The sequence below is a fragment of the Cuculus canorus genome, chromosome 6 (assembly GCF_017976375.1).
Source record: "Cuculus canorus isolate bCucCan1 chromosome 6, bCucCan1.pri, whole genome shotgun sequence".
Classification (NCBI taxonomy): domain Eukaryota; kingdom Metazoa; phylum Chordata; class Aves; order Cuculiformes; family Cuculidae; genus Cuculus; species Cuculus canorus.
The window spans coordinates 35,516,662-35,536,960 of record NC_071406.1 but is presented as its reverse complement, the minus strand read 5'-3'; the positions used below and the strand labels follow the sequence as shown (position 1 = coordinate 35,536,960).

The following is a 20,299-nucleotide window of genomic DNA, read 5'->3' as shown; positions in this document are numbered from 1 at the left end:
TTCTGGAAGCCTTCCTCAGGACCTGGCAGTTGCAGCTTGCTATCGAGGATCTCGCTAACCCAAGGCTGACTCAAAGTGTCGCTTTCAAAGCAGGTTCTTGTGCCATTCAATATTAAATATCTGTATGCTAAAAAAACTCACCAACTATATTTATAGTGTAAAATCTGACTTCCATCACCACTCTGGTGCGTTGGCAGAGTGTTTGCCATCACAGAACATTAGACATTTTACAGCCACATAGTGCAGAAACTGTACTTACCATCTTCTTACTCAAGAAATTGTAATACATCCCCGAGTTTGACAAGATCAGCAAGGAAAACGTGGGGTGGAGCTGTATAGGGTGGGAGGAGAGTGAGAAAGAGGGCGGATGCTGGGATGGCCCGGCACAGGGCAGGATAGCGCATCCAGCACAGATCCTAACCTTGCACTATTTGCATACAGAGAAAGTTTTGAAAAAGTCTTGCATGTTGCAGTTCCTGAGCAGAAACCACAGCTGAGGGCAATGAGACCAAAACTTGTGAGTGTGTCAAGATGAAGACTTGAGGCAACAGAGGACAATTTTGATGGGTTAACCCCACAGGTTGAGTTGTCAGTAGGTAACTCATATGCTCATTTTCATTAATCTTTTTGAGTTAAGATAAAATTTGATAAATAACTTTTCAGATAATATAATTTCTCTGGCTGTGTATTAAAATTTGCTCCCAATAGCCAAATGAAACAAGGCTAATGAGATCACAAATACTCATGCCTACTTCGTCCCAAAAAAATCTTTTTGCAACACAAATCTAAAACTACACATATTTAAGAGGGGGGGAATTAATCAATCAGTGATGAAAGTTCTGGACACAAATGAAATTTTTTTATTAGCTTCTGTGTGTTCGAAAAGTTCCATTACACAGAAACATTTTAAATACTAGGACTGAAAAAACTTGGTTAAAGGACCATTATCTTGAATAGAAACACACACGTTCAAAATGCAATGAACTGAAATAATTCACTTCACCGATCTATATGAAATAGATAATGCTTCTCCAACTGAGACCCAGACCCTCACCTTGCCCTGTGTTTGTGGGCTGTTGAACCAATTTCTGGTGCCACGTGGCTACCCAGAGCATGAGGACTGCCCTACCGCTTGTGCTTTTCTCCAGGAGCATCCCAACCAGCTCAGTTTTACACATATGCAACTTCTGCTACAACTACACACCAGGAGCTTCCCCATGTCTGGAGCTGCTGCAGTTCTCGATGCAGCTCCAGTCAGGCACTTGACAGGCACTTCCTGAGTCAGCAGATGTGACGATGCAGCAACCTTAACCATCAGGCTGCCCTTTTTCCTTGCCAGTGGAGTGAGGGCTGGCTTACATTTCAAACCATGAGTATTCGGGTCAAACCAACAAAGAGCTGGTTCACCAAAAGGAAACTTAAAAGATAGTGTTTCAGATGGAACACAGAGCTCAGCACATGCTGAAGGTGAAGTTAGGATTCACAGCTAGCAGATCTTGTGCCTACAACATTCCACAAAGAAAGGACTCTGAATACAGGATCCATATGATCCCAAAAATCAAATCAATGAAATGGCAGGGTATGCAGATACATATTTCTCCACAAAAGCTGAGTGATTTGCTTCCCCAAAGCACCAGTCAGTGGGTACTTTAATTACAGAGAAGATTAACAGAGAAAATACCACTCCTCTGACTTAACTACCACAGGTCACAGCAAATGCCATTTTCCACTAGCTCCTAGCTAGCTAATATCTGGGTTCTTATGCCAAAAGCTACATGCTTCCATTTATTTTGGGGGGCGGGAGGGGGTTGGTTCTCCACGTTTTGCGCCCTTATAGCCTAGAGCCCTTTCCAGATTCCCTAAAAGCAGGGGGTCATTTATTGAAATGTTGGTTGCTCACAAAACTAAACTGCAGTAGTAACTGCTATTAGTACTCATCTTAGAAAAGAGCGGTGAAGACATTTCAATCTTAAAAAAGGGAACAAAAATAAGTAATTTTTTTTTACCCCCACGAGTTAAGCAGATCTAAGTCTTAATAATGGGTGAGAGAAATTGTATTTCAGCTACATATGTTGAGCTTCATATATTAGTTTTAATACAATTTAGAGCAATTATAACACCTTGTTGCCTTTTTTTTTTCCTGTTGTTCCCACCTCAGTTCCTCAACTTCAGTACTTCTGTGATTACATTCATCTGTGCTGATGTCACTGTCCCAAGGTAGTGTAAAGTCTGCACTTCTGCTACTGCCATTTGCTGCGATGGGACATTATTTTGAATCCACAAAAGTGTTCTTCTGATTCATAAGCAATGCAGCCTTATAACTGTGATAATTGGGAAATCTGGAGAAATGTTTATGGTGGAAGATGCAAAAGTTATTTTTAGAAGAAAAAATAAAGCACTTTGAATGGAAATTAATTCCTCTACTTATTAGTTGAGCCAACTGTTGAGAAAGCCTGACCAAAAAGAAAGCTTTGCTGAGCAACAGCAGAAGCAGCAGCCTCAGAGAGGACCACAAATGCCATGGAACCCTGGTGGTCAAACTTTGCATTGTCATTCACGAGAGATCTTGAGTGCATCAGTGAAGCCTGGGCTGGAAGCAGGTGCACTGATCTCAGCTAGATGTTCACATGGCTTTTGCCTCCCCTCCTCTCAAGAAACTGCACATCCTTCATGATAGTCACCATCCTCAGTCAGATAGGGAAGTGACAGAGATGGAGTTAATACCACTAACATCAATAAAAATAAATCACTACAGTATAGGACACCATAATAATTAACTAGTTCTGCAAAGATGATCATGACTTCCAGAAAGAGAGGACTTAAAAAGCGAGAGGTCAGAGTCCTGCCGGAGAGAGTGCGTTTTGTTGAGGAAAATTTACCAATACAAGAGAATTATTTATATCAGGAGCTTGTCATTCCATGAGGCATGGCAACATTGCATAAAGGACCCTGCCCATTTTGGCCATCTGTTATAAATCAGTATCATTCCAAAGCAGAAGGCAAATAGGGAAAGACTACAGGGTGGTAAAACAGCATAGCGAGCTTAAGGAAAGTCTCCCGAGAGCTGCTCAGTCTAACAGAACAAATCAGAGTATGTGCCAAATACAGAGGAGCAAGGGAAAAAGGTAAGCAATTATCTGCCCTGGGAGTGAGCGCTGTACAAAACCAAATAAGGCTTTTTGTATGAAGGCAAGAAATAATCAATGCTTTTCAGGCAGAACTGATACACGCTGCAAATGATGGCAGAGCAAGGACCACACTGGATTACCTGGGACCACCCTTCTTCTAACTCATCCTTTCCAAAAGCACCTGTAGGTGGCCTCAAGAGGCGAAGGAAAGCTGCCAGCCTCCCACATGTGCTGCAGGTGGGCAGCCACTGAGGGCACCCAGCTACCAACCAGCCCCAAGCCCCTTCCACTGCAGTCCACAGAAGGAAGGATGGAAAAGCTGAGGAAACCCAGCCTTCACCTGGGGCACAAGGGGCACCTCCCAGTGATTTTGATGGAAACCTGAGAGCTGCGCTTCTTTTTCCCCTGCTTGGTTGCATTTCCATTTGCACTGTGGTGCCATCCAAGCTGCCCACTGCTGTACGTGATGCTACTGCCGTCCTTCCATCTCACAGGGCACATGCATACCTGTACTGCCACCACATCCCTCCTCCATCTCTGCCACAACCCACACATATGACACACACTTAAGATCTTAGGATTCCCCCATCATAGGTCCCCAAGTATTTTATAATAGCAAGAGATAACAGAGACACGATTAACAGAGGAACAAGCACTGCTTCTTTATAGACTGTACTGCAACTGTTCCTGCAACAGGATGGGAATTCCCTCCCCATTCCCCCGGCACACCAACACAGGAAGCAAAGAACTCAAGACATAAAATTTGCTTCAGATTCATTACAACAGAAAGAGCCATTTAGCAACAAAGGCTACTCAAGCAATCTGCCACCAAAGCAGAGTAAATCAGTTTGTATATGAAGAAATCATGTTCTTGAGTAGAATTTAGATTTTGGACCAACTTTAGTGATCTTTTACTGCACCTAAATTATTTTTAGACTGAACTTTTTATTCTGGACAAAGTGCTGAACATAAAAAATTACACAAATGTATTTATTCCACATATCTGCATACACTGCACACAGTTTCTGTGAAGTAAAGAAGCAGTATGGATTAGCTCTTCTCTAAAGGATAATCTAAGCGGTGTGAACTACACAAGGAACCGAGACTGGAGGTGAAAACCTCCAATGAGAATGCCAGCAGACTCCGAACAGATCCAAGTCATTTAATCAAAATTATCCCACCGCACACACATTTAAGTAGTATTCACCACCAACGCTGCCAGGACAATGTACACTTGAAGCCCAGGAAACTGCTGGAGCAAGAGGAGCCTGCACACATTTTAAGTGCCAGTCGATGTAAAAATACACATTTATACTCGCTTTCCTGGACTTCTGCACATCTCGGGGGGCAGGGGGGGGAGGCGGACACTGCTGTTTTCAAACTGCTCGGAGGGCTGTGCTGTTTCCATGTTACACAGGCCAATTACCATACCTCCATATCAGAGGGAGGTATACAGCTCTTGGAACCATCAACACCAACCTGCCCCAGCGATCTGCAGGCAAAGAGCTGTTTATGGGAGAAGTTAAGTCTTACACAAGGTGATGGCAACAGCTCACAGAAAGAGCAGCAAATGCTTTACAGTGGCAACGCAGTATTCCATTTTAAGCAAATCACTCACATTTTGTCAGGACAGTTCACTGTCAAGTTCTTCTGGGTCTCCTAATCAGAGCAGGCCCACAGCTAAACGGTCAGCGTTAGTGCTTTGTACCTCTTCCCAGGCAAAGGGACTATCCTGTCTGGACTAATACACGTGGTTTACAATCTATGTCCCACTTGGACTGCAGCAACATACCAAACCTAGGCCAGAAATCACTAGAAGGCAGCAAGAATGGTACACACCCGGGGGATATACCAAACAGCAAGGCCAAAACCTTCACTAATGCTGAGAAGCTATGTTAGCCTGAAAGCTACCAGGAGAAAAATTCCTTTTACTACTTTCTACTACTGCACTATAAAAGCTATGACCTTCAAAATATCGGCTTTGTTTCCTTTAGGATTCAAAGCACACTGTTTTATCCAAGCTGTCATAGAGATCAGGTGATACTCTGGCAAGAGAATACAGCCCATAGTGATGTTCCTCCACTGAGCTTTTATTGCAAGAATCAAACATTGTATCACCAGTCTCTCCCACATCCACTTAAAGCAATCAAGAGCAGCTATTTAGAAAATGTTCTCAGAGCTATGAGGGAAGCCTGCTTATGACTGGAACATCAACATTCTTTTAAAGTAAACCTCTTGAACGAGTTACTGAGCAAAGAACAGATCAAAAGCAGAACAAAGAACAACTCCAAACTTGAAATAGGCTTCTGCTAAAAGAGCCAGCAAGGACACTGATGCTGAGAGAAGCTGCTTCTGTTCATAACAGAAGTAACCTGGTTCAGCAAAGACTGAGATCTTGCCTGCTGGGCATTAAAACAGACTGAATCCTCCATGAAAAGCAAGCTGTTTTGCCTAAGAAACAATGCATGAGGGTGCCAAAGGAAACAGAAAAGGAACAGTGGAGTTGGGAATACTGTCCAATAGTGCTGTGCATTATCTGGGCTACAAGAAACCCAGCCATTGTGACCTGAAATGCAGTGACCACTGCAGAGTAAAAAGCATTTTCCTAATATCCAACCTAAACCTTCCCCGGCACATCTTCCCTCAGGTCTTATCACTGGCCACCAGAGAGGGGAGATCAGTGTCTGCTCCTCCTCCCCTTGTGAGAAAGCTGTAGACCATGATGTGGTCTCCCCCAAGTCTCCTTTTCTCCAGGCTGAACACACCAAGTGGCTATAGGCGCTCCTCATACGGCCTCCCCTCTACACCCTTCACCAGATTTGTGGCCTCCTCTGGACACTCTTCAGTAGCTTTATATCCTTTTTATACTATGGCACACAAAACTGCACACAGGGTCAGGGGTTGGATTTGATAATCATAGAATCACAAAATGGTTTAGGTTGGAAGGGACCTTAAAGATCATCCAGTCCAACCACCCTGCCATGGGCAGGGTCACCCTTCACTGGATCAGGGTGCTCCAAGCTTCATCCAACCTGGACGCGAACACTTCCACAGAGGAGGCATCCACAGCTTCTCTGGGCAACCTGTGCCAGCACCTCACCGCACACATTGTGAAGAATTTCTTCCTAGTGTCTAATATAAATCTTCCCTGCTCCAATTTAAAGCCATTCCTCCTCGTTCTATCACTACAAGCCCTTGTAAAAAGTCTCTGCCCAGCTTTCCTGCAGCCCCCTTCAGGTACTGGAAGGTGGCTAATAAAGTCTCCCCAGAGCCTTCTGTTCTCCAGGCTGAACAACCCCAACTCTCTCAGCTTGTCCTCATAGCAGAGGATCCAGCCCTCAGATCATCTTCGTGGCCTCTTCTGGAATCATTCCAACAGTTCCATATCCTTCTTTTGTTGGGGATTCCAGAACTGGACACATTACTCCAGGTGACGTCTCACAAGAACAGAGGAGAGGGGGAGAATCACCTCCCTCGACCTGCTGGACACCAACTCAGCACATTCTATGATGGAAAAAGAGAGGCTGAGAAAAATGTATCAAGTTTTAAGAACACTACTCCGCCTCCAGGAAACGTGGTCATGGCCTAACGCGCCAAGTCTGTATTTCCCGCGTGCTGAAGCTGTCGGCAGAGCGAGGGCCGGACCCGCCCAGCATAGCGACCCCAACCCCGGGCGGGCGGCGGGCAGAGCAGGGCGCGCCCCGCTGCGCTCCCGCGGGCGGAGCCGGGACGGGCCCGGCCCCTTCGGCACCACGGAGAGCTCCCTCCTCCTCCCGCCGGGCGGCGCGGGGCGCGACGCCGCTCCCGCACGAGGAGGTGGCAGCAGCTCGGGCTTCCCGAGGAGGGAGCACAGACGCGCCGTCACCAGTCACGTCACTTTCAAAGCGGGGAAAAGCCGTTACACAGACAGGATCCAAGGGGTTTAGCAGGGCCCGTAGCAACAGGAGAAGAGGTAAGGGTTTTACACTAAAAGAGGAGTGGTTTAGTCTAGATAGAGGAAAGTTTTCATGCTGAGGATGGTGAAACATTGACACAGGTCACCCAGAGAGGGGGTAGATGCCCCATCCCTGGAAATACTGGATGGGGCTCTGAGCAACCTGATCGGAGCTAGAGGTAGAATCACTAGGTTGGAAGACACCTTTGAGATCATCAAGCCCAACCGTACCTGGCCATTACTAAATCATATCCCTAAGCCCTTCATCTATCTGTCTTTTAAACACCTCCAGGGATGGTGACGCCACCACCTCCCAGGGCAGCCTCTGCCAGTGCCCAAAGACCCTTTCGGTGAAGAAATTTTTCTCAATGTCCAATCTGAACCTCCCTTAAAGGTGTCCCTGCTCACTGCAGGGGGTTGAACTGGATAACCTTCATGGTCCTTTCCAACCCAAAGCATTCTGTTATTCTACGATTCTAATTTGTACACAGAAAAGTCACTCCCAACAGCACCAGAGAAACCAACTGAGATGGCACAGCCCAGGTTATGCATTAGGAAAGATGCCATCTTCTAAAAATGTAAATAAATTACCGTCTTGGCAATAAATACGAACCAAAGCTCGAAAGAACTCTTTACTTCCAGGCATGTTAATTCATAGATCTTTTACTAACAGTGAACCTGGTTCCTTTATGAACTCAGGAGCAGCAGGAGGAAAAGCATATAAGAAGATTACGTTAATACTATATTTAAGCATATGTAAGGACAGTGAATGAAATACTGATTATTCACTCACTTAATTCAAAAAAACCAACCTCTTACTAAGAATAGCTTCCAGGAGATAAGAGAAACTAGGCTGCATCAGAAAAAAACAGACACAGCTACAATACCATTTGCTGTCTCTCCTTATTCACACTCATCAGTGCTGAGGTCTACGGAAATCAACTTCACTATAAAAGCATCAACAGCGATGAACTACACAAAGGCTTTCAGACTGATGTTCCCTGTGCACTGAGAGGAAGCATTTCCAACTCGTTACCATCACCATCATGAGAAAGAGCAGAAGTGGGTTTAACATAACTTTCAGATTTTTCCAAAGAGATTCAAAGACACAGGAAAAAAAACAGATTTCACAGGCTTTACTACGATGGAAGGACCTGACAGTTCTCACACGAGTCAGAGGGCTCCTGCTCCCACCAGTCTGTGCATGGAAGGTAGCCTATGGAGTTAAGAGGGGATTTTCAGCACTTTCCTGGAAGCTCTTTGCTCTGGGAGACTGCCTCTTTCCCTACACTTTGTCAAACAACAAGCACACATGCTCCCAGCCAGACCCCCGCACTTACTTCAGTTAGCTGCACTTCTCTGTTTTACGTTCTTAAGAACTGCGAACTTAGTGCAGAGTGCCAGTTTAGCTCCTGATTAACCAAAGGCTCATTAGTGTCTGAGGCACAATCCAACCACAAACAAACACGTGGCAGACGAGCCCCTGTAGCTCATCTCTGCACTCACGTACTCTGAAGGCAGCCCAGACATGCACTCCCACCTCACTCTTCCATGTGAGCTGAAGCACAGAGGTGGACACAAGCAGGAGACAGCCAAAAAGCTCATTCTCAATGCAAATTAAAATGCTAGCATATCCAACAACACACAACTGCCAGGACCACTGGTTTGAGTTAAGCATTAATTTCCAGCTCTGCTTTGCTATCAAAACACAGTATCGCACTACATCAAACTGCAGAACATCACTTGGCACTGGTGAGCAGGAGGAGATAAAAAGCATCTGTAAAAATACGACTGCAAGAATGTCTGTAAAATACACACTAAATCCCAGAAAAGCACAACTGCTCTGGGCACTTGAATGATGACTTTGCTGTCTGTAAGACTGCTTCTAACCAAGAGGGGGGCTGCAGCTCCAGAGAAGACATCAAAACCAACACTGCTGAGAAATGGAAGTGTAGTGCCACACAGCTGCTCTGAAAAGCTTAAGGAGAAAAGAATGGGAACATGTTTCAGCCTAGCCAGAACAGATGATTCTGTTTTAACATGGAATATAACCATAATTCACAGTTGCTCCACAGCTTGGAAACAGCACCCAGACTTTGTGCAGACTCAACAGGTTCAAGGGGCTGCAAACCTACATGGAGCCAATGCCCAAAAGGAGACTCAACCACGCTAGAAATTTCAGCTGCTAAAACTACCAAAATTTAAGTGAGAAAACAATGCTATTTCTCATACAGATAAAGTAGGTATTACAAAGGAGATGTCTCACTACATAAACCTTCTTGCTAATTTCTGTAGTGTGTGAAACACATAAAATACAGGTGCTACGAAGTTCTTTCCAGGATGCAAGCTTCACCAAAGGCTATCAGGATTTAAGAAGTGGGTGAGCACATGACAGAACAGAAGCTACCACCTCCTCCTTTGGTCTCCCAATGTGAGCTACATTTGTGTGTCAAGAGCAAGCTTTAAAACTTGGGCAGCAGAGGGGGGATATAAATCCAATTCCCTCACGAAGCTAGCCTTATTACAAGTTTCTCACAAACAGAGCACAGTTCAGCCATCAGCTTATGTTCATTCTTCTCATTTTCCAGAGACTTAAATATACCAGCACTGATCCTCTGCTTCAGATGTGAAAAATGTGGTAAGTCTAAGGACAAAAGCAGTGTTGAAATACATTATCATAGTCTGGTTTTGATCAGTATGCATTTTTTCCTTACCACCCTTCTAAGAGTATCCAGGGTGGACCACAACAAGGCTCATCAGCTTGAGGGCTATACTCTTCCCTCAGCAGCTGCTGCAAGAACAGGGCAAGCCTGCTGAGATGTTGTCCTTCAATACTCTCCCCATGTCCCCAGCAATTTCTGCTGCATTCACGGTCCATACCTTGTTGTTTACACTATCCCTAGGTGGAGTCTTCTGCTAATGCTGTCCACATTTATTTTCCAGCTAATCTATATGCATGTGCAACTCCGTTAATGAAAACACAGGGCTGATCATGCTTTTAAATCAAAGATCCTACTACGCTGTTACTGGGAGTCATTCAAAGTCATTATTATTACTATTATTATTATTATTGTTGTTATTATCATTATTATTGTTGTTACTATTAAGTACTCAGTACCTGTACTCAATATTCGAGGTGAAAAATAAAAACTCATTTTGATTCATAACAGATTTTGTAAACAAAGTTTTATGAAATCTGCTTCTAAAGAAAGAAGTCAAAGACATTTTCCCCTCTAATAGTTTCCCAGTAGAGTGTGCCCAAGTATTAGAGTATAATTAAGCAAGGAAAAAAGCAATGAAATTTTAAAGACTCAACTGCTAACAAAGATAAGGAACTGAGTAAATCAACCTAAATAAAAATCAAGCTCATTTTAGACACACTGAATGCTTTCAGTGGAAGCCCTTTAGATCAGAAGAGGCATCACTAATTATCTCTGCAAATATCAAAACTTAAAAAGTTTAAAGACTGCCTCACATTCCCTATGTAAAAACTTAAATTTCCCACACTATATCTGACAAATGAAAGAAACTAATGTTTTCCATACTTGCCTGTTCTCTTTTTGATCAAATTTTAAACACTTCACCTCCTCCCACAGCTGGTAGGACAAAACTGGTAGGAGAAAGCAGCAGGGAGAGACACTGAGAAATCAGGAGTACCAGCACCCACAGAGCCTGGAACACCGACAAACTAGCCAATGCACAGCGCTCCAGCTGAATATCTCCAAAAGCTGATCACAACATTGTCTATGCAGCTGAAAGTATCACAGCAACAAAAGCAGTGGACAGCAAGGTAATCACAGAACATACCTTGACATGCAGAGCCAAATCCATTACCAAACCAGAAAGATTTCTATTTTCACTTAAATTCAAAATGCAGTATATTCCTCCCCCATTTTCTCAGAATGACAATACCCAAGATACTTGGCATCTTACAAGACTCAACATATGGGTCCAGGAGTTCCACTCTGTTAGAATCTCTTTAAAATAAAATATAAATTTAAACAAAATTTTTTTTGTCTTGTTTCAGTACACCTCAAAAAGGAAAAGCCTCAAAAGCCAGAATGGAAACATTGGTATAAATATCTTACATTTGTACTAGTGCAAACAGGAAAAAGGTGATATTCTGCAATCCCCTGAGCAGACCTTCCTTTTGCATCTCTGCCAAACACACTCTGCACAGAATAATCCTGGCCTAAGTGGTTACGTGGCACCTATAAAAGGACATTTTCCGAGACAACTGCAAAAGCCCTTACAGTGAAATTTAGAATCTTCACTCATCTCCCTCCCCCTTTAGTCCCAAGGGGCAGGATGAAGGACAGTACCCAAACCCTTTCATTTTCTTCCATCACCCATGACAATGCAAAATCACTCGTCAGGTCACTCCTTGCTGCTTTCACAAAGGAAAATAAGGATATTCGGCTTCTACTGGAACTACTTCTGAAACTCGGTTTCCTGTTTGTCTCCCTACCACGAAGATCCTCTGCGTCTAATAATATTTTTGCACTCAGCTAACAGCTCTTCTTGCAGTGGAGCACAGCAGTGGAGCACAAACCTGAGCACCTCCTCTGTGCAGATCCTTGTCCTCACACAGTCTCTCAGCACTTACCTTTGACACTCTCTTATCAAATTGGACGGACTCATCAATGTGTTGACCAACTTCATCCACAGGCACTGACCATGCAATACTTAAGCAATGGTAAATCTACTCCAGAAACATATGGGCTGGCAGGAGTTCCCAATAAAAACATTTGTTCAGATGGCAGTCCTGATTTAATAGCACAGACAGCAAGTTCACTTGAACAGGCAGAAACACAAAGAGACCTGACCTTATCATGAGTGAAGAAATTTCTCCTCAAGGCACCTTTCCTCTTCAAGGACATAAAGAATAATTTTTAAAATTACATAAAATAAAACTAAATTAAATTAAAAAACACAACCCATAAAAATGTAAAACCATAGCACCATGTTATCAAGTACAAAGGAAAGAAGCTTCTGGTCTCTTAGCTCCCTGGTACTTCCACAGATGCTCAGTATGCCCCAGAACAGCTCAGTAACGACCAGCTTTCATTAACACACACATAATTACCAAAACAGCTCAACATTCCCAGATCCCTCCAACTGGCAGATACCCACAGAGGACACTTCTGTCACCAGGTTATTCCCTGGCTTTATTGGCAGTGGGCTGAACATGCATCCGAGGGGACAGCACTGAGTCACAGCCCTCAGCAGCCAGCACTGACTCAGCCCTGTGCACCCCGCCAGCAAAGAAGGCTCAAGGTATCCTGCACAGCTTTTGTGGAGGCACTGAATTCTCTCAGCGTAATGGTCGTGGCTGACCCAGAGGCAGAGAACGTAAAAACGATCCCAATTCCCTTTGCAATCAGATATCCTTGAGAGGACGACTGTGCAGTGCATCCCTCCCAGAGTGATATCAGTTACGTGGTTTCTTCTTTTTTTTGTTATTTTTTTTGAAATGCACAGTGAAACTGCTGCTTTGGTCAGCTACAGACCTGGACACTCAGACACTCAGAGCTGGCTCCTGCCAGCTCCTGAAGCCTGCTCACAGCCTCTTCAAGATTCAAATTTTGACAACAAATATTTGTCATACCTACCATACAAAAGCTGTTCACTAAAAGGACTGAAAAAAATTCATTCTGTTGTTAAATGGTAGGAAAGAGCCAAATCCAGCCACAGCGTATGGAAACAGGAAAGAAATTTGCTTTAAAATGTCATTTCATTTGCTTACATAATCAGCTCACCAAGCTTTTTTTTTTTTTTTTTTTTTTTTTTTTTTGAGAGGGGATGAGGACACACTCAACATTTATACTATAAAGGTATTTCCTTTAAAGGTACATAAATAACAGCTTCTGCTGATATATACAGTCCAAAACCACAGTTTTAATCTTCTGTACTTAAGCTTAAACTGAAATCCATAGCACAGCAGCCAGATGGCCTGAGTTTCAAAGGTGCCAAGCACTTACTGGTCTCAGAAGCTGCAGAAACAGCAAGTGCGATGTGTCTCTCTTCATCAGACCACGTCCTTAAGATGTTTAAATAAAGATCTTCACGTAACGTGACAGGGTCCTGCACCCACTCAACTGTCTCCAAATGCAAGAGGCTTCACCTGACAGGCACGCTCACTGCTAGCACCTCCAGACAGCCTGTTTCACCCGCCTAAAGCACTAACACATTAATTCAGCCCCTGCAGCTGGTGAAATGCTCCTGACCAGAGCAGCCAGCCCCAAAAGTGCTTCATCCCAGACCCATCAATGCAGAGTTCCGTACAGGGCATGTTATATTCTGGTCTGTCCCACAGCTCTCGAACACAACCGTATGCCATCACCCTGTATAACAGGAACCCCTCATTACCACACAGGACCTCTGACCAGGTAACTCTGAACAACCAAAGGCAGTGGGGCAGCGTTTGCTGGAGGGCAGCAGCACCTGACCTGGCTGCAGTCCCAAACTGCGATAATGCCTTGTCTGAGCTATTATAAAAGACCGGTCATTTAGAAGGTTTTACTTAGTCAAGTCAAAACACAGGTGGCTTTTAAAAGAGAAAAGCCCCATTTGCTGACAACATACAAGATAAAAGTACTCTAGAAGATTCACATGCTCATAGCACATGCTATGGGCCACACTGCCATTCCTGAACCACACACAGCCCATGAAAGGGCACCAAACTTTCATCAAAGCAGATAAATCTGAATAAGCTGGGGGCAAACATAAAAACAGCCTGCAGTCCACCAGTGCAGCGTGAGCAAAGCTACGAGGCACCTCCCGCTTCAAACACCAAGTGCACTGTCCTCTACAATACCTGCTCAGAAAAAAAGTCTTCATAAAGCGTATTCTCCTCCTACCGGAAAAGCTGTGCTGCTTTTCCAGCCGAAGAGCTGGTGCCTTTGCACACCAGTCCCGTAGGAGAAGCCTCGGCCAGCATGCTGGCTGCTGAAAAGAAACTTTAAATAGGACGTGCGCATGAGGGGTTAGGGTCACAGCTCATCTGTTACGCTCTGATAAACTGTATGGCAAAACGTGAGAGAATTCCTTGCACAATCCTTTTTCTTAATTACTGAAAGCAAGAATTGTGCGTTCATGCAGCTGTGCCTTGCCAAACATGGGAAAGGCATCCCAGGAGGCCAGCCCTGTGAAGCCAAGCGCTGTGACAAAGAGCCCAGCACAGGGCGAGCACACCAGCACAAGCAGCGTGACCATGATCATGCCTGAGCCACTCTCTCCTCTTTGCACGGAAACTGTGGCCTCACCAGCACAGACAAACGCTGGGCGATGGAGCTCTGCGTTTAACAAACTGAGGACAGCATCTCAAAGCAAGCGTGATGCACAGTCACCTGTCACAGCTAACTGCTGTGACATTTCTGAGAACGTGGTAGCATACAGAGCAGGAATTCCATGGCAGAGAGAGGACTGCTCAACCTTGGGCTGCCAGTGGAGTGGTGGGAAGCTTTCCATCCTGCTGTGCCAGCCTCGAATGGTGAGGGTTACTGAGTTTTTCCTCTGGTCACTGCACGACTACATGCCGTAAGGGCGAAGAACTACATTATTCACTGCAGAAAAAAAATGTCAAATAGACAAAGGATTTGGCAAAACCCCCAAGAGCATCTGTCTTTTAGCCATCCTAAAAGTAACGACAGTCATTCAAGACATGGTTGTTTACACTATGAGCCTCATTACACAGGAGGCCTGCCTATTTTTAGAGGTAGATATCACTACAATTGAGTGCTAGATAAACCCAAACAATTATTTTAAAAGGGTATTCCATCACTAATTATTCTAAACATCTTCTGCGCTCCGCAGGCTGGCCTGCTGCCACTCTACAGCATTACAGCTCAGACAGTGATGCTATGATTCCACTCACGCGACACACAAACGGCAAAGACACAGAGCAAGACGCGTGTCTGTATGCATCCAACGGACAGAGTAAGCTTGTCATCCCTTCTGCACGCCAAAAAAAAACCCAGGAGACCACAACCTTGTTTACACTACAAAAACCAGGAAGTTTTCATTTACCACCAAAGAGATTCCCCAGGGAATAAACATGCTACAAACAGGGGCAAAAGCCCCCCAGCAGCAGCAGCACATTTGGAGCCCCAGGACTCAAATCTGAAAGGACACCACATAGAATCACAGAATTGCCAGGTTGGAAAAGATCTCTTGGATCCTCGAGCCTAACCATTCCTATCTGCCACTAAACCATGTCCCTGAGCACCCCGTCTACCCGTCTTTTAAACAACTCCAGGGATGGGAACTCAACCTGCCTGGGCAGCCTCTGCCAGTACCCGATGACCCTTTCTGTGAAAGATGGAAACCTCAGTGGCTCAAAAAAAACCTACCGGAGATGGAAAAGAAATAAAGAGGAGGTTAGGCTCCGGCATGCAGACGTATCTGCCTAAAGAACGACATAAAAGCCCACCCAGGCCACGCGCGGTTTGCGCTGGCTGTTGGCTACACGGCTCATCATTCGGTTCTGCGGTTTCCCCAGACGGAGTCCAGCACCCGGGCACCCCCGGGCTCTGCTCCAGCCCGGTGCCCCTCGCCCCTCGCCGGGGAGACCCGGGGGGGGACGGGCAGCAGCGCTTCTGGGGCAAAACGGGCGTTCCGCAAAATAACGGGAGGCACCGGCGGCGCAACCGGAGGTACTGCGGAGCCCCAGGAGGCAGCCCCGGACTCTGCGAGGCACCAGCGGAGGCCCGGGAGGCACCGGCCAAGAGCCGGGAGGCAGCCCCGGACACCGGGAGGCACCGGCCGAGCCCTGGAAGGCAGCCTCGGATACCGGGAGGCACCGGCGGGGCCCCGGGAAGAGGGCGCGGGGCGAGCCCACACTTCACGCCCGATCGGCCCGGCAAGGACGCGCGTGCTCGGGGCGGCCCCGCTCCGGGGTGTCCCGGTAAGGGGGCGGCGGGGAGCGGCGGACCGAGCCGGTGCCCGGTCCCGCGGGCGCCAGCCAAGGCGCCGGGGCCGAACTCCCCGCCGTCCCCGCAAAATGGCTTCGCCCCGCGCCCCGCCGCGCCCAACAGGTGCAGGGCCTGGCCCGCCGCCGCACCTGCCGCGCGTCAGGACCTGGACAGGTCCCGCGGGGCCGCCGCTCACCTGTCCCGCCGCCGCCGCTCCGCCATCCGCAGCCCGGCCCGAGGTGCGCGGCGGCCCCCGCTGCACCACCCCCGCCGCCCCCGGCTCCGTGCGGCGCCTGCGCGCGACCGGGAGCACCGGCGGCGCGCGCCCCCGCCGACGCGCAGGCCGCGCCCGGGGCCGCCGGCGGCGCGAGGCCGCGCGCGCGCGCGGAGGGAGGCGGGGCCTGGTCCGGCGCGGCCGCTCCCATTGGCGGGCACTGCGCGGGGGCGGAGAGACGGCGCGCGCCCCCGGGAACGACGGATCACCGGGGGGGTGGGGGGCGGCCCTGATTGGACCAGAGCGGCGCGAGGGGCGGGGGGTGCTGCAGCACGAGCGGGAGGAGCTGGGCTGGGAAAGGGAAAGGGACGGGGTAGGGGTAGGGGTAGGGACAGAGGTGAGACAGGGACAGAGCATGGAACTGGGACACGGACAGAGCATGGGGCAGAGAGAGGGGTGGGCGTAGGGAGAGGGTCTAGGACAGGAGCAGAGCCAGAGCCTGGAACAGGGGCAGGGACAGGGATAGGGACAGAGGCAGAGCGACTGGGTCGTGCACATTTTAGCCCAGCGTGGCTCTGACTGTGCCCCTGCACACCATTGCCTTCTCCGCCACCATCCATGCCCCACCATTTTCCAGCTGCGGGGCAGCCATGGACCAGCCCAGCAGGGCTATGCCAGGTCCACTGTCCCCTGGCCAAGCCTTTGCCTCAGCAGGCCGGTGACCCCAGGGTGGCCCGCATCACTGGGGTGTGCTGGGCTGGGTGCCTGCATTGCCCTGTGCAGCAGGATGGGTGCCAGGACTCGCTGCCACAGGGGCTGCTGCTGTGGCCGATGCCTGGCCTGGCCCAGGGCCTCCAGCTGACCCCACATGGCCTGGGCAGCGTGTGGCAATAGAACAGGCTTCCACCATTGTGCAGAGACAGCTGTAAGTGAGGCACGCACAACAAATACTTCTAGGAAAGCAGAAAGCAATGTACGGTTTAAGTCATTGAAGTCAACTGCCTTTAGCATGTGGAAAATAACTGTGCATCGTTAAAACAGTCTTACAGGGACCCTATGTAGCACGCGCAAGATGCCCAGCTTGCACCAGCACCTGTGGTGCTCAGATTTTGCTCAGAGACTTGCCAAGACGTTCACCATTGCCAGCAAGCTGCTGAGGCGCTCCTGTCCCTTTGACTTAATTTGCCTTTTAGAACCAAATGCCTTCATTTTATTCTTCAAGAAAGTTACTTTTCATCAAGAGGCTCAGAATTCCCAGTGTTGGTTCAAAACACTTAAAACTGGCCCCAGAGCCAGCAGGGCTCGAGGAATGAGCCTCTGCATTTCAAAAATCATCTTAGATGGAATGTTCGTGTCCAAGTGCATCCCACCATGCCAAGATGAGAAGGCCAAAGTGTTTTCCAGCAAATAGTGAGTGATTTCCACTCAACCACACAACAAAGTTCATCAATGCTTCTACTGTGTGTATCTCGTGGCTTGTTAGGTAGATTACAGCTTCAACCTGTTACAGAACAAGGGATCTGAAAAGGCTTAAATAATTACTCTAAAACCTGGTTCTCATAGGGTCCGCAGGTGACAGCAGGTTTAGAGCAAAAACTCTAAAAGATCACTTGGGGAGCAGGTTTCAAGCAATGACTTGTGTTTTACTCTTGACATCTGCAGGTCTCAAAACAAGCTCAGCCTGTGGGATGCAGTGGGACATAGCAGGACACAGTGATGGCCTCACGTTTCCTGGCTTTCATAGTTTATCAGACTTGCAGCCCATTATTGCTCCTCTCCTCTGTCCTTCAGAGTACTTCATCACTTCTTAGAATCTCATTCACAGCCACAGGTGCCCACAGACATCAACTGTCCAAGCAGAAATCTTACTTTCCCAGTTTTCTGTCTCTTTGAGGCTACTGAATGAACACAAAAAAAGTTATTAAATAAGCCATCAGTTTAGTTAATTTGCCCTTGGGTTATATTTGTCTGTCTAAGCCTTGTTAAACACTATATACTGCAGCGTTTTTGCCTGGAGTGTGGTTTCCAGGGCCAAGTGACAGGACAATCATCCATTACACATGGGAAGAGGCAGAGAACACCCTCGAGTATCAGCTTCACACGATGGGAGACCTCAGGGCAGAAATGGCCCCATCTGCAAAAGCATTAGAAGCTGCCCAGAAGTGAAGTGCAAGCTGGCAGATGTAGCTGCACGGCCATGAACACCCATGCCAGCCCTGCAACTCATGTCCTGGGCCACTTCTAGGATGCCCATGCAGCAAAGCTGTCCTCTTCATGGTAAAAAGGTAATGGCTATTCTGCAGTCCGCTGTTTATAGTGAGAAGTGCAAGGTGCTGAGCATAAAGTCAGTGAAATGCAGAATACAAGAAACATTTTCAGAAGCAGCTTCCTTCAGGGGAGCAGTGGGATGCATGGACACAGGGTGCACTAGCCCCAGGAGCCTCTGCAGTGGGTCAAAGCAGACCAAAGATACAGAGATTACTGGGATAGCAAGGGAGCTGGAGCACTTCCCCCAGCCTGTCTCCCCACTGAAGCAGAGCCAGGCTTCCCCACTCAACACAAAGCCTGAGAGAGGATGGAGCTCACGGCCCCCAGCTGGCACTGACACCAAGACTCAAGCAGATCCCAGGAACCACTGACCATTGCACAGAGGAGAGGAATATCCAGAACTGCAAAGGCCAACGCTGAAACCACAGTGCCATGACAAGAGGTGGGACCTCGCCTGCAGGGCCCCTCCTAGAAGATCACTGCTCATGTCCATCCTCCTGCAGCTGCCCACAGACCACAAATGATACCCAGCTTGCCAGCCACCAGAAAAAGAAACTATTCCTTAAAGTAACTAGGATCCAAAAAGAAGCGACATTTAAATATGTGATATATAAAGCAAATATTTAAAGAAAAATACATTATTTTCTAAGACTTTGACCCAGGGATGTGCCAATGGGAAGAACCTCTGGTGGAAAGAGCTCCTGGCATTTCCCATCTGCCTCCCCCCTGTCCTCCTTGTCTTGTTCCTGTCTCTGTCTTAGGATCAGCAGTGAAATCAGCAAAAAGAAAACTGCATTCCTCAATTCCACATTCGTGTCCTGGGTTGAAGGGCCATATCCTTTCAGGATGTGGGGGAAACTTACAACGGCAGGAGGACAAGGCTGAGAATTAATTACTTTGACTGATACCACTGAGGATGATGAAGACTGGACTGGATGAGGCTGGGGTGGTGCTTGCTCCAGGACAGTTGCCTGCACCAAGGACATCTGGATGGCCTCCCTCAGGACAGGCAGAAAAGCACTCAAGAGACGTCCCCTTTGGGGTAACCCTTCTGGAGTCCAAGAGTTCAAGGAGGGGGTCTCTGGCAACTCCAGCCCTGCCCTGAAGAGAGGAAAGTCACTGCTGGAGGCCCAAGGAGGGCTCACATTGGGCAGAAAGCACAGGGGCGAGGGCAGGGTGAAAGGCATGATGTGTCCCTTGGCTCCTCATCCTGCCCGATGGCCAGCCTGACTCCACCACAGATCAGCTCAGTTCCCTGCTGCTGTGAGGACCAAAATGGCTCCCTCCTTGAAGAGCACGGACTTTGCCAAGCTGCACCATTGTAACACAGTTGCTGTTGCTTATGGGACATCATATTTTTTCCAAATTCTTTGCTCATTTTCTTCTTGTTTTTCATCCAAATCTTGTTTTGGTTTTGTGGTTTGGTTTTTTTTGCTTGGTTGGTGTTCTATAAACTTACTTTAATAAATGAATGGCTTTTTTTAACAATGGCTGTTTCATCAAAGTCATTTTCGTGAGTGCTGTTTCATCAAACTCATATTTCATCAGTGCATTTTCCAACACCACAAGCCATAAGCAGCTTTACTGTTTCTGTTCTCTGAAATAGTTTTCCACCCTGGGGCAGCTTGATTTGCAAGCTGACCTCGCTCCTTGAGGTCCCCACACCACCAGACATGTCTTGGGGCTTACTTAGCACCCTTGGAAGTGGAGCCATGCCTGGCACAAGGCTTCTGCACAGGCTGATGATCCTTCAGCGTTCCACAGCCATGGCAAATTTGCTGGCTAGTGTCACCAGCAAGGATTGTGTGGCATTGGAGGTCCCTAAGGGATGTGGGGTTTCAAG

General features: G+C 47.4%; 1 protein-coding gene across 1 annotated transcript in view; it reads right to left on the bottom strand.

Annotated features, from left to right (window-relative positions):
* ADARB1 (adenosine deaminase RNA specific B1) overlaps positions 1-16,317 on the bottom strand; it is a 90,823-nt gene extending 74,506 nt beyond the window's left edge. The window contains exon 1 of the mRNA XM_054069583.1: positions 16,171-16,317. The gene's annotated coding sequence lies outside the window, so the exon portion shown is untranslated. The remainder of the gene's footprint in view (positions 1-16,170) is intronic.
* Between the last annotated feature and the right edge of the window lie 3,982 nt (positions 16,318-20,299).